Below are 13,916 nucleotides of genomic sequence, written 5' to 3'. Positions count from 1 at the left end.
TCAAGGAAGGAGTTGCAAAAACTAATTGGAACTTTAGGATATTGGAGGAAGCATGTAACTGGATTTTCTATCATTTCCCATCCATTATACTCATTCTTATGGAAAGGCAAACCCTGGGAGTGGAAATTAGAACATAAAGAGGAGGTCAAAACTCTAACTGAAAAATTAAAAACATATCAGTCACTGGGACCAATACACCCCTGTGACCCTATTATAGCCTGTCCTGGTTTCAGCTGGGATAGTTAATTTTCTTCTTAGTAGCTGGTAGAGTGCTGTGTTTTGGATTTAGGATGAGAATAATGTTGATAACACACTGATGTTTTAGTTGTTGCTAAGTAGTGCTTACACTAGTCAAGGACTTTTCAGCTTCCCATGCTCTGCCAAGTGCACAAGAAGCTGGGATGGGGCACAGCCAGGACAGCTGACCCAGACTGGCCAAAGGGCTATTCCATACCATATGACGACATGCTCAGTATATAAGCTGGGGGAAGAAGAAGGAAGGGGGGACATTTGGAGTGATGGCGTTTGTCTTCCCAAATAACCATCACGTGTGATGGAGCCCTGCTTTCCTGGGGATGGCTGAACACCTGCCTGCCGATGGGAAGTAGTGAATGAATTCCTTGCTTTGCTTTGCTTGTGCGCGCAGCTTTTGCTTTACCTGTTAAACTGTCTTTATCTCAACCCATGAGTTTTCTCCCTTTCACCCTTCCGATTCTCTCCCCCATCCCACTGGTGAGGGGGCGAGTGAGTGAGCGGCTGTGTGGTGCTTAGTTGCTGGCTGGGGTTAAACCATGACATAGCTGAATGGTGTTTGACTGAACATGGTACTTACTGTAACCTGTTCCAAACTGGCCCAGATGGGCCAAAAAAGACTTTTATTGTTTAGCTCAATTGCATTTAAAGAAACAGAATAACGATACTCTGAATGGGAAAAGATACTTTTATCTTTTGTCTGAGCAGTTAAACAAGTTGAGAAAATATATCAGGGACAACCTGTGCAAACTAGAGGACCATTTAATTTACTAGAAGCAATCCTAAAAGGGACTGCTCCCCCCAGAAGGAGTTGCACAAAAAGCCACTATCAGAAAATAGTATGCCTACCTAATGGGAATTGCAGAAAATATGCAATTAACTGAAGGCTTTAACTAAACCTCATGGCCCACTTGCCTGGGAAGCTACGGATAGCAGTGGTGCAAAACATAGCATTAGTGCACAATGGATTTTTCCTTCTTTTTAACGGGGTAACCTGTTCGGAATGTCCCCACCGAAACAAGTCTCTGTTTTTCTCTTTCAGCACCCCACAGGATGACAAAAGGAAATGTTGTGTTCATGTTACTACCTCAAACCCTAACAATGCTTAAATAGTATAGATGCCGAAGTACTCGTAAATAAACTGAGCACAACAAGTGATTTAAATAAATCAGAACACCCATTGCAGTCTTCTCTATTAGCATTGGGGACTAACCAGTGCATCTTATCTGATATATTGCCTCAGTGGGAAAGAATTAATGAAAGGGACTGTTAAAGGAGCAGCAGCTGCCCGAGCATTCACACACCATTGAGGGAGTCACACACACCACCCGAGACTTTAGCTGCTAGGACTGGAGTCCCTTTGCAGCGGGCAGCTCCACTGAGCTGACGGGCGCCCCTTTTCGACTCCTCGCTCACACACATACTCACCCTCGGGCCCTTCCTCTCCCCTCAGGCTCGACCCTAGGTTCCCCCGAAGCAGAGTCTCCGACATGACTTACATCAGGTGAATTTGAGTGGTACAGTGGTGAAGAGCAGCTCGAGCTGGGTGCCTCCGGAGAGGGACCCCAAAGAAAGAAATGCCTGGGCAATTATACCCTTACAGTCTAAGTTCCCCTCCCCTCATGCGATGGTTCGGTCCAATAGTAATATTTGGGTCTGGGGTCTTCTTGTTCCATATTGGATCCTTTCCCAGTCTCTGGGCAGGACATTCCTTTTCTTATCTTGAATAGTTGCAGCTTCTGCCGATGGTTTCGGCTACCTTATCTTCCTGGTTTGCACCGGTTTCAGGGCCTTCCTTCATGTAGCTAAGTAAGAGTTCAGCATACGGTCAGCGTATCTAGGTGAAAGTTCACAGCTTGCAGTCTAAGGCTTCAGCAGGTCTTTGGATCCTTATTTGAGCTAAAAAGTGACTTCTACACCAGGGACCACCAATTGATTGTGGATGCACTTGGTGCAGCCTAAAATAATGTTTCTCTTGCTCTTAGTTGTATCCAAGCTCAATTGTGGATGCAATCTATGGTAGCAGCAATTATAAGAGAAGGTAAAGAGGGCACCTTACCCACTGAAATTCGAAAGGTAATTTGGGATAATGCAACTAAATTTGAAAAAGAATTACGATCCTGGTGGTATTTAGTCAATTTCACTTATGACCCCATCAGCAATAAGGCCACAGCTTTTCTCTTAACAATACACAATGCTTTGGTATACACCATATACCCAATCATTGCGCTAGGATTAAATCATAGTGGAGCTATACTCTATCCATTAGAACATAGAGTGTGGGCCCAACAAAACAGAAACAAATGGCAAACTGTTGATGTTAACGCATGTGTTGTACCGGAACAACGAGGATTTATTTGTGGGAGTAACACCATCAAAGCCCAAGACATTTGTCTTGATGCTGAACAAAATGACACTGTTTGTCATTCTGAAATACATCCCAATGAAACCCCTGAAGCTACTTGTATATATTGGAAAAGGATGTGTTTGTATGAGAACCCTTTGTGATTTTATATTCGTAGATAACATTACTGTAGATACAAGCAATCACTCAAATCACACTTTACTAAAGTTGTGGGATGCGACTTTAATTATTCAGCTCCTGTTACATCTTATCAATTGTTACAATCTAATTATACATTGAGTCAAGATTTATTGCCTACCCCCATCAGAATGAATCTTACATTGGTAAAGAAACTACTACAATACGATGACCTGTGTCAACTGCTAGAACGCATCCGAAACAATGGACACAAAACTCTAAGCACTGTTCATCATGATGCAGAAGAGATACACCATGTCTTAGAAAGAGTGAAGAAGGATGGAGAACACGATTGGTGGGAAACTCTTCTTGGATGGTCACCAACAGCAACGGGAGTGTTTAATCTTATGCTTCAACCAGTTGTGATTTTACTAACTCTAATATGCCTATTGCTTATAATTATGTTGTATATAAAGGTTTGGTACATGATAAAACAAATAACCCAACTTCAACCACCCAAAACATACAAATTAATGCATAACAAATAGCAGTGCTTCCTTGTCTACTTACTGTGGATCTATCAGCGCACAAACTATCAATATACTATTTATGGCACACAGGCAAGAGGTGACCGTACCACCACTCTGTGGAGGTAAGATGAATTGACTATAGTCACGGGGTGGAATGTGGTGGTGTGCTCCCCACCCCCCGTGCAAGCAGTAAACACCAGTGTGGGTCGTGATGGCTGCATCCAGCTTATGCTGGACTTTGGGGATGGATGGCAACAAAGTAGCCAAGGGCTGTCTGAAGCAGGGACCCAGATGTCTTGCTGGTATGCAAAAATGTCTATAAGTCAATCATCTTACTCCTTAAATAGCGGACAGCCCAGGGCCCGTTGAGCTCTCCTGCATGGCAGTGGGCTGCATGCCAGGATCTCCCCTTGCCTCTCAAAATTACTCCTTGAGGTTGAGAGATTCCTTGCCTCAACAGAACCTCAGTAAGTGACTAAGAGCATGCTAAACTTGGAAATCTTAGCTAAGTTATATAAAGGATTGATTGCGCATATATAATCCTTTAGACATAAACCGTTGACCAAGTCTGGAACTAGGACTGGATCCAGCTGCACCTAGACTCCTCTCTGAGAAGAAGTTTAGAAAGCAAGGGGGTCCTTTCTGAACCTCATGACTCAACAGGAGGGCCTCCCTGACAGACTTGTCTGACCCTGTCCTCTGTGCAGTAAATAATCAAGTGTACCTTGCCATCGAATCTTGTTAAACCACTGTCGCGTTTACCATTGAACTGTGTTAACTCACTGGTTTATATCAATAAAGTATATTTTTTTTGCTTCACTCTTACGAGTCAAGTGCACTCTCACTCTCTCCACGACAGAGTTATAAAAATGTAGTGATGAGAAGAATACATTTACTCAGTGCCTATAAAAACTTGAGTTCCTAACTCTTTATAGGTCATAAAATAGAAGGTATTTGTTTCTTCCTAAGGTATTTTTGTTTCAGTTTGGGGTTCTAATTTTGCTTTGTCTTTTAATGAGCTTTGTCCACATGGCATATTCCTCTTACAATGGGCCATGATGGATTTTCAGCTCAGGAATCGCAAGCTGGGAATAGGGGAGGTGCTGTACGTGGCTTTAAGTAGTTATTGCAGAGGTAGGTTGGGATGTTTTGTGCATCAGTTTACAGTCTTTGGCTGAAATCAGTATTTCTAGTATCTCATTTTTCTGAGCAACAAAATCTCATGTAATATCTACAAGACAGAAGAAAATGCACATCTGACATATTATAAAAAGAAAACAAAATATACAAGAACTACATTAACAAAGTCCACTGATAAATTTTGTTATTATTTTGCCAGCTGCATAGGCTTTTGCCCTGCCAATATTGTCTGGTAATGTTTGATTTTTCTTTTTTTTATTATCTGTTTCATTCACTGTAATTTGATTGTGGTGTCTATCTTGTCTCAGTACTCTTATAAGTTTGGTAGTCTTGATGCTGTAAAACAAAGAACTATTTATCTTTTTTCCTACAATTTCACTTAAAAATTTATATCTTCTCATATACTCTGCTGTAGGAATAAGTGAGATTGTGTTTTACTTTGACGAGATGCAGCTGTGGCCTTGAGGCTTGTTACAAACAAGTTTGTGAAACTTAGAGGCAGTAAAATAAGGATGAGATTGGATACATCCCTGAAAGAGGAATTTGCGTGCACCAGCTTGAAGAACCAATAAGTAACGCTGAAGAGACGCGTGGACGTAAGACAGTAGCCAATGAAATGGGTTTTGCTTGCTCGTGAACACTAGATCATTTTATAAAAGGGATAGATTGTAAAAATAAAGGGTCTTCGCTTGTCTTCGCCTGAACTCATATGCGGAGTCCGTGTCTCATTCCCTTCAAATGGTGACCCCGACGTGATCCGGAGGAGGCAGCGCTGCAAGTAGCGTCCAGAGGGAACCCCAGATGAACGACTCAAGCTGACGGCAGGACCGCAGCTTTAATCCCGGGACATCACCTTAAGAAACGGGTGAGCAGCTGGGCAGTAATCATGGGAGCGAACATATCAGCTGAAGAAGAAGCTATAGTTAAACTTTTAATGCAGCTATTAGCAAAACGAGGAGTGAAGTATGACGCATATAAAATAAAATTATTACTGAAGTTCGTACAAACACAAGGGGCTCCCTCTACAGTCTATGCAGTATTTGATGTGAAAACTTGGGAACAGGCAGGGGAGACGATTTGGGAGGCGGCGTCCAGAGGGGACACCACTGCCACCAAAGTCATGACCACTTGGCGATTAGTGACTGACACCTTGCGCTAATGGCAAGCTGAAAAAAAAAAGAGGGAAAAAAAAAAAAGAAAAAAAGAAAAAAAAAGGAAAAAAGGAAAAAAAAAGGAAAAGAAAAAAAAGATACAAAACGCAGTCGCTCAAGCGGCGCAGATAAGGAATGATGAACTGAGTGAAAGCAAGCCCCAAGACAAGGAAGCTCTTATAGACTTGGGGAAAATTAAAAGAATGAGAACTTGGGTGAAACAAACAAGGGAACAGGACTCGGCCTGCCTTCCCCAAGTTCCATTCCAATGAAATCCACTCCGTCCTGTCCCCCGTGTCCGATGCAGCCGCCCGTGCCGCAGGCTGTACCACAGCCTGAGCGAGCCTTCGACCCCCGGGATCGGTGGGAGCAGCTCCGTAGGGAAGCGTTGAAAGATGGAGAAACCGCGGGGTTTGCGTTTCCGGTGCGGGTACAAGATAATAGCAGCCACCCCCGCCCCGCGCCGCCGCTACCCTCCGCGCCGTTTTCTCCTTCACCTGCTCCTATGCCTTCAACACCTCTGCTGGCCCTTCCGATCCCTGCAATCAGTACCCCTCCACTTCCCTGCCCGCCCGCTCCAGGCCCCTGCTGTGTCGGAACTCGTACCGCCTTTCTCTACTGCTTCTAATGCCGACACTCCACAAACCCATAATCAATTGCCGCCCGAGGAATGGGGGGCATCAGCCGCTGCTACAAGGTGGCAAAAGATTAGACACCAAGCATTGCAAACGGGAGATACAGCTTTTTGTTCAGCGATAGCATGTCCCGTCATACGCAGCAACGCAAATGTCCTCGATGAGCACGAACCTTTTGGCTATAATGTTTTAAAAGATCTACGACAAACAGTTGCCGCGCATGGACTGGGTTCTCCTTTTACACAATCCCTGCTACAGGGAATATTTACAAATGAAATAGTACCATTTGATATTTACACGCTTACTAATCTTATATTGACCCCAACGCAAAAGGTGATCTTTGAAAGCACCTGGCATACCGCCTGCCAAAACGCCACAATTATCAATATGCAGCGACAACAAGGCGACCCTTTACAAGGGGCAGGACTCCCACAGCTTATGGGGGATCCGCCGTTAAATCATCCAACATTACAGGCACGATTACGACCAGAGATATTAGCACAAGGCAGAGACCTTGCTTTACAGGCATTACTAAAAGTGACGGATGCCAGAAGAGCGACAAAATCATTTACATTAATAAAGCAAGGGGCAGGAGAGGGATATATCTCATTCTTAGATCGTCTTAAAGAAGCTTTGGAAAAACAAGTCAAAAATGCAGAAGCAAGAGAGGTCCTACTCTTAAAATTAGCCTTTGAAAATGTGAATACGGACTGTAAAAAAGTGCTTTTGCCTCTAAAAATGCCTCCTTAACGGACATGATAGAAGCTACCCAAAAGGTGGGGTCAATGTCCCATAATATGGAAACATTAGCTACAGCTTTTGCCGCCGCAACGAAAGTACAGAAATCACGTTTCTTCTGTGGAAAAACTGGACATTTTAAAAGAGATTGCCCACAACTAAGAAAAAGAGATACGACGAGCTCTAAACAGATATGGACTTGAAATAGCCCCTGAAAAGGTGCAAAAAACTGAGCCTTGGAAATATCTGGGCTGGAAAATCTTGCAACAAACAATTGAACCTGCAAAAACAAAAAGGGGGAACGCCAGGAGCCACTCCAGCAGACAGACTAAGTAAAGCCGTGTATGTGTTAAACTACCTGAATATGTCTGAAAATAATATTCCAGTTATTATCTCTCATTTTCTGTCTCTTCAATCAAAAGATTTAATAGCCACCCCCACAGAGGGCTTGATTGGAGTCGGCGGCCTTTCGCAAACCTTTCAAGGTACCCACCTGCTCAATACCAATACCCAAGAAGGGTCTACATTTACTGTACGGCCATATGTGACAAATTTGCTCATGAGCCTGTTGGGGCGAGACGTAATGTCCCAATGCGGCTTCACCTTAAATTGCCCTGAAAATTTTCAGTAGCGGCCATTGATGAGCGACCGACAATGAAACTTATTTGGAAAAAAGAAACACCCATTTGGATAGACCAATGGCCGCTCCCCAAAGAAAAGGTCGCTGCCCTTCAAGAACTGGTCAAAGAACAACTTCATCAAGGACATATCACTCCTACAACCAGCCCCTGGAATGCTCCTGTATTTGTTATAAAAAAGAAGAGTGGAAAATGGCGACTGCTACATGACTTGAGACAAATAAACGAAGCTATGGAAGAAATGGGAGCGCTCCAACCCGGCTTTCCCTCGCCAACAATGATACCCCGAAATTGGGACATAATCATAGTAGACTTAAAAGACTGCTTCTTTACTATCCCACTACATCCTACGGATGCACCGCGTTTTGCGTTTTCGGTACCAAAAATTAACCGAGGCGAGCCAATGGATAGATACCACTGGACTGTCCTGCCTCAAGGAATGAAGAATTCTCCAACGATCTGTCAAACATATGTGGCTAAAGCCATACGTCCTGTACGACTAAAATTCCCGGAAATGTATATCTATCACTATATGGACGACATTTTACTAGCAGGCCTCACGAACACCATGGTGCGTGAAGCACTACCTGTTTTAAAATATGCATTGCAAAGCAAAGGACTGCAAATCGCACCAGAAAAAATTCAAATGGAAGCACCATGGAAATATCTTGGGTGGAAAATCTTATAACAAAGTATCCAACCTCAAAATGTGATCATTTCAGCAGACATAAAAACCTTGAATGATGTACAAAAACTATTGGGAAACATAAATTGGATTAGAGCGCAGTGTGGTATTGATAACTACACATTAACACCCTTATTTGAGCTACTTAAAGGAGATACCGATATTAACGCACCACGCCAATGGACGGCCGAAGCAAAAAACACACTGAGAATCATAAATGAAAAACTCTCACTGCAACAATGTCACCGACGACTTGAGAATTTACCCATACAATTATATATCTGCAACCAAAAACAACAGCCTCTAGCAATCATCGGACAATGGGAGAACAAAGGAATAGACCCTCTCATAATGTCGGAATGGGTGTTTTTGCCACATCAACCTGCAAAAACCCTGGCTACTCCTATCGAAATGTTCGCCGCCTTGATGAAAAAGGGCAGAGAACGAATTGTAGAAATGGCTGGAGAAGAGCCTCATCTCATTGTCCTTCCTGTCGTAAAGGACTACTTAGATTGGTGCTTACAAAATAGTCTAGAACTTCAAATGGCCTTAGCAGGGTTTGGTGGAAAAATTGATACTCATCACCCCCCTCATAAAATGTTCACCTTTTACAATAATGTGAAAAATGAAGAGGCGCCACTATACCAGTGGCAACCGGTTAAGAGCCATATCGGCTACTAACTTGGGGCAGAGGGTATGCTTGTGTCTCAACAGATGTAGGACCTAAGTGGGTACCTGCAAGGTGCATAAGACCAGCTCTTGCATCGGATAACAAGAACGAAGAGCAGAAGACGCTGAACTCTGAGAAGACTGATGGGGAATGACTTATCAGATAACTCCAAATTAATCCATAAAGGAATCAAAGATTTGAAGTTAGCAAATTACAAGTCAGTGATGGATTTGATTGGCTGAATCACTTACTAACAAGTTGTGGAATTGGCGGGTGGATAATGTCTCTAATCAAAATGGGTTTTTTCTTGTTACTAATATTTTGCACTATAATAATGATAGTTTCTTGTCTAGTGTCTTGGGTACAGAAAATGCTATAGAATATGATTAAACAAGCTTTTGTAGTAGAAAAACAAAAAGGGGGAATTGTGGGAATAAATGAGATAGTGTTTTACTTTGACGAGATGCAGGTGTGCCCTTGAGGCTTGTTACAAACAGGTTCGCAGGAATGCAGCTGTGGCCTTGAGGCTTGTTACAAACAAGTTTGTGAAACTTAGAGGCAGAAAAATAAGGATGAGATTGGATACATCCCTGAAAGAGGAATTCGCGTGCACCAGCTTGAAGAACCAATAAGTAACGCTGAGGGGACGCATGGACGCAAGACAGTAGCCAATGAAATGGGTTTTGCTTGCTCGTGAACACTAGATCATTTTATAAAAGGGATAGATTGTAAAAATAAAGGGTCTTCGCTTGTCTTCACCTGAACTCATATGCGGAGTCCATGTCTCATTCCCTTCACTCTGCCAATAGTATCCAAACTGTGTTCACACACTACTTGTAGTCTGTGGGGCTGTTGGAAGTAGTCTTCAGTAGTCCTCAGAACTAGATTAAACTTAAAAATTTAGAGAGTCATTTTGATGGCAAGAGTGCAGGGCAGTGCAGAAGTTTTGCACCTTGACGCTGGGCCACAGCACTAAATGTTCAGAAATCACAGAACTTTGTAGTCATTAACTACTACATCATAAGGAAACAGAAGGTAGTATTAGGTTCTCATCTACACTGGGCTTCTATTTTGAATCTTCTTTCTTCATTTACTTTTCTCTGTATGCAGGCTCAAACACTATTGTCTACACTGTAGAGCAGTTATTGTGCTATTATTTATCACCATTAAATTAATTTCTATCCTATTTGATGCCAATGTCAAAATCTTGCTTCTCAACTAAGCCAAAAGAATTGCTTTCAAGCTGTGGAGGAAATGACTCATCAAAACTTTGGTTATTAATGGTAAAAATCATGGACATGCATTCCTGATCTGAACATATCAAGGAATTAAAGATGAATGAATGATGGAGGTCTTTCACATTTCTACATTATGAAATGATAGACAAATTATTAGTATTTATCATTGATAGCAATTCGGAGACGTTATTAAACCATCAACATGAGACAATTACTGCATGCAAATCTCATTTTGTCGATGTCAATCTAAATGGACATGCAAGATAGCAATGCTAAGCTTTATGCAATTTCCTAATGAACAAAATCTAAGCCTGACTTGCTTAGCAGCATGATTATTTCAGAACCACAGAGTAGCTGATCACTCCTGGAGACATGCATCTCATTGATGCTCACAGCCCTAAAGATATCCTTTGGAATTAGGTACAGCAGCAAAGAAGCACAAAGTAGTCACCCAACAAAATTCTGATATAACATGAATAATTCTTGATGCTGCATCCTTGTGATGGAGTGCTCTCATATAGTTGTACACAATGCATAAGTTATTTCTTGTCTGCCTATCAATCAGAGTGATTTCCTCTTCTGATCAAAGACTCAGGGTGGGGATATGATGTAAATAAGCTTTCATAGTTTGGAAATCTCTCTCTTTACCTGGAAGAAAAGAGGAACTAAGTGTCAGGGAGCGCCTGACTCCACCAATAGGCTCTGCAGCTTCTTCCCCCCTCCCAGGGGTTTGGCTGCGTGTCCTTGAGACAAGCTCTGATATCATGTGACCTTGGATAAGGCTGCTGGAAAAGAGCTGTGTGAGAAAGCTGGAAGATGCCTTGCCAGAGCCTCTCTGCCTTGGCTTGGGAGCTGCATTTAAGATCAGGCCCTTGCCTGGGTGACGCTGCAGGGCTACCATGCCTGGACACATACCTCACTGATCCTGACCTGCACCCTTGACATCTTGGCTTGGCCTCAAACCTGCCTTGTCCCTATGGACTTGCCTGGCAATAATTGGCCTCTTGGATGACTCTGATTATCATCACCTGCCCAGCCCTGCTCTTGTTTGGGGACTCTTTTTTGGGTGCCATATGACTGCACCCCTGGATGGGGAGCCCACTGAGCTGCCTGCCCCAATAGCACCCAGCTCCTGGCACCCTTTCCCTTACAGAAAGGTAAGCCCTTGCTACTCCCTGAAATGGAGGCCTGGATTTTAAAGGAGAATTCTATGTGCAAAGTAATGCATATTTAATGCTCAAATTATAAATGAAATCATAGACTCATAGAATGGTTTGGGTTGGAAGGGACCTTGAAAGACCACCTAGTCCAACCCCCCTGCCATGGGCAGGGACATCTTTCACTACATCAGGTTGCTCAAAGCCCCGTCCAACCTGACCTTGAACAATTCCAATGATGGGGCATCCACAACTTCTCTGGGCAGCCTGTTCCAGTGTCTCACCACCCTCATAGTGAAGAATTTCTTCCTAATATCTAATCTAAATCTATCCTCTTTTAGTTTAAATCCATTACCCCTTCTCCTATCACTGCAGGCCCTGGTAAAAAGTCTCTCTCCGTCTTTCTTATATATATATTTATATAATCCTTTATATATTGAAAGGCCGCAATAAGGTCTCCCCCGAGCCTTCTCTTCTCCAGGCTGAACAACCCCAACTCTCTCAGCCTTTCCTCATAGGAGAGGTGTTCCACCCCTCTGATCATCTTCGTGGCCCTCCTCTGGACCCGCTCCAACAGGTCCGTGCATTTCTTGTGCTGGAGGCCCCAGGGCTGGATGCAGTACTCCAGGTGGGGTCTCACCAGAGCGGAGTAGAGGGGGAGAATCACCTCCCTCGACCTGCTGGCCACGCTTCTTTTTACGCGGCCCAGGATACGGTTGGCCTTCTGGGCTGCGAGCGCACATTGCCGGCTCACGTCCGATTTTTCACCCACCAGCATCCCCAAGTCCTTCTCTGCAGGGCTGCTCTCAATCCACTCATCCCCCAGTCTGTACTGATATTGGGGATTGCCCCGACCCAGGTGCAGGACCTTGCACAGGGCCTTGTTGAACCTCATGAGGTTTGCACGGGCCCACTCCTCAAGCCTGTCAGGGTCCCTCTGGATGGCATCCCTTCCCTCTAGCCAATCAACTGCACCACTCAGCTTGGTGTCATCTGCAAACTTGCTGAGGGTGCACTCAGTCTCATTGTCTATGATGTCATTGATGAAGATATTGAACAGTATTGGTCCCAGGCACGATTTGCCCTTGGTGAAGCCATGTTGGCTGTCTCTAATCACCTCCCTGCCTTCCACATGCTTTGACATGTCTTCCAGGAGGATATGTTCCATGATCTTACTGGGCATGGAGGGGAGGCTGACTGGTCGGTAATTCCCAGGGTCCTCCTTTTTACCCTTTTTCAAAATGGGCATGATGTTTCCCTTTTCCAGTCACTGGGGACTTTGCCTGACTGCCATGACTTTTCAGCTATGATTGCGAGTGGCTTAGCAACTACATCAGCGAATTCCCTCAGGACTCTGGAATGCATCTCGTCGGGTCCCATGGACTTGTGTATGTTCAGGTTCCTCAAGTGGTCTCAGACCAGATCTTCTCCTACGATGGGAGAGATTTCCTTCCCCCAGTCCCTTCCTTGAGGTTCAGGGGCTTGAGAGATGTAGGAAGAGTGATTACCAGTGAAAACTGAGGCAAAAAAAATGTTGAGTACCTCAGACTTCTCCATGGCAGTTGTCAATAGCTGTCCTTTCTTGTTTACCAGGGCGGGTACATTTTCTTCCATCTTCCTTTTCTGGCCAACATACCTGTAGAAGCCCTTCTTATTATTCTTCACATCCCTTGCCAAATTCAGCTCCAACTGTGCCTTAGCTTTCCTGATCCCATCCCTACACACCCAGGCAGCATACGCATATTCTTCCCAGGATCTGTGTCCCTGCTTCTACTGTCTATGCATTTCCCTCTTGTGTTTCAGTTTGAGGTGTATTGGGTTTGCGTGGCAAGGTTTTGGTAGCAGGGGGGCTGCAGGGGTTGCTTCTGTGAGAAGCTGATAGAAGCTTCCCCCATGTCCAATAGAGCCGCTGGCCAAGGCTGAGCCAATTAGCGATGGTGGTAGAGCCTCTGTGATAACATATTTAAGAAGAGAAAAAAAAAACCCTGCATGGAACAACAGCAGATGAGAGAGGAGAGAGAATATGTGAGAGGAACAACTCTGCAGACACCAAGGTCAGTGAAGAAGGAGGGGGAGGAGGTGTTCCAGGCACTGGAGCAGAGATTCCCCTGCAGCCCATGGTGAAGACCATGGTGAAGCAGGTTGTCCCCCTGCAGCCCATGGAGGTTAACGGTGGAGCAGATATCCACCTGCTGCCCATGAAGGACCCCACATCGGAGCAGGTGGATGCTCCCAAAGGAGGCTGTGATCGCATGGAGAGCCTGCGCTGGAGCAGGCTCCTCGCAGGACCTGTGGCCCCATGGAGAGAGGAGCCTGTGCTGGAGCAGGTTTGCTGGCAGGACTTGTGACCCCATGGGGGATCCACGCTGGAGCAGTCTGATCCTGAAGGACTGCACCCCGTGGAAGGGACCCACACGGAGCAGTTTGTGAAGAACTGTAGCCTGTGGGAAGGACTCACATTGGAGAAGTTCGTGGAGGACTGTCTCCTGTGGGAGGGACCCCACGCTGGAGCAGGGGAAGAGTGTGAGGAGTCCTCCCCCTGAGGAGGAAGGAGCGGCAGAGACAACGTGTGATGAACTGACCGCAACCCCCATTCCCTG

At 44.6% G+C, this 13,916-nt stretch overlaps 1 pseudogene; it reads left to right on the top strand.

The window, feature by feature from the left end:
- Window positions 1-1,742: 1,742 nt before the first annotated feature.
- On the top strand, window positions 1,743-3,987 carry LOC148055443 (uncharacterized; annotated as a pseudogene).
- Window positions 3,988-13,916: the final 9,929 nt, after the last annotated feature.

This window comes from Nipponia nippon, unplaced genomic scaffold (assembly GCF_047370975.1).
Source record: "Nipponia nippon isolate SJK-2023a ecotype South Korea unplaced genomic scaffold, ASM4737097v1 scaffold_22, whole genome shotgun sequence".
Classification (NCBI taxonomy): Eukaryota; Metazoa; Chordata; class Aves; order Pelecaniformes; family Threskiornithidae; genus Nipponia; species Nipponia nippon.
This window is presented reverse-complemented; position numbering and strand designations above follow the sequence as displayed.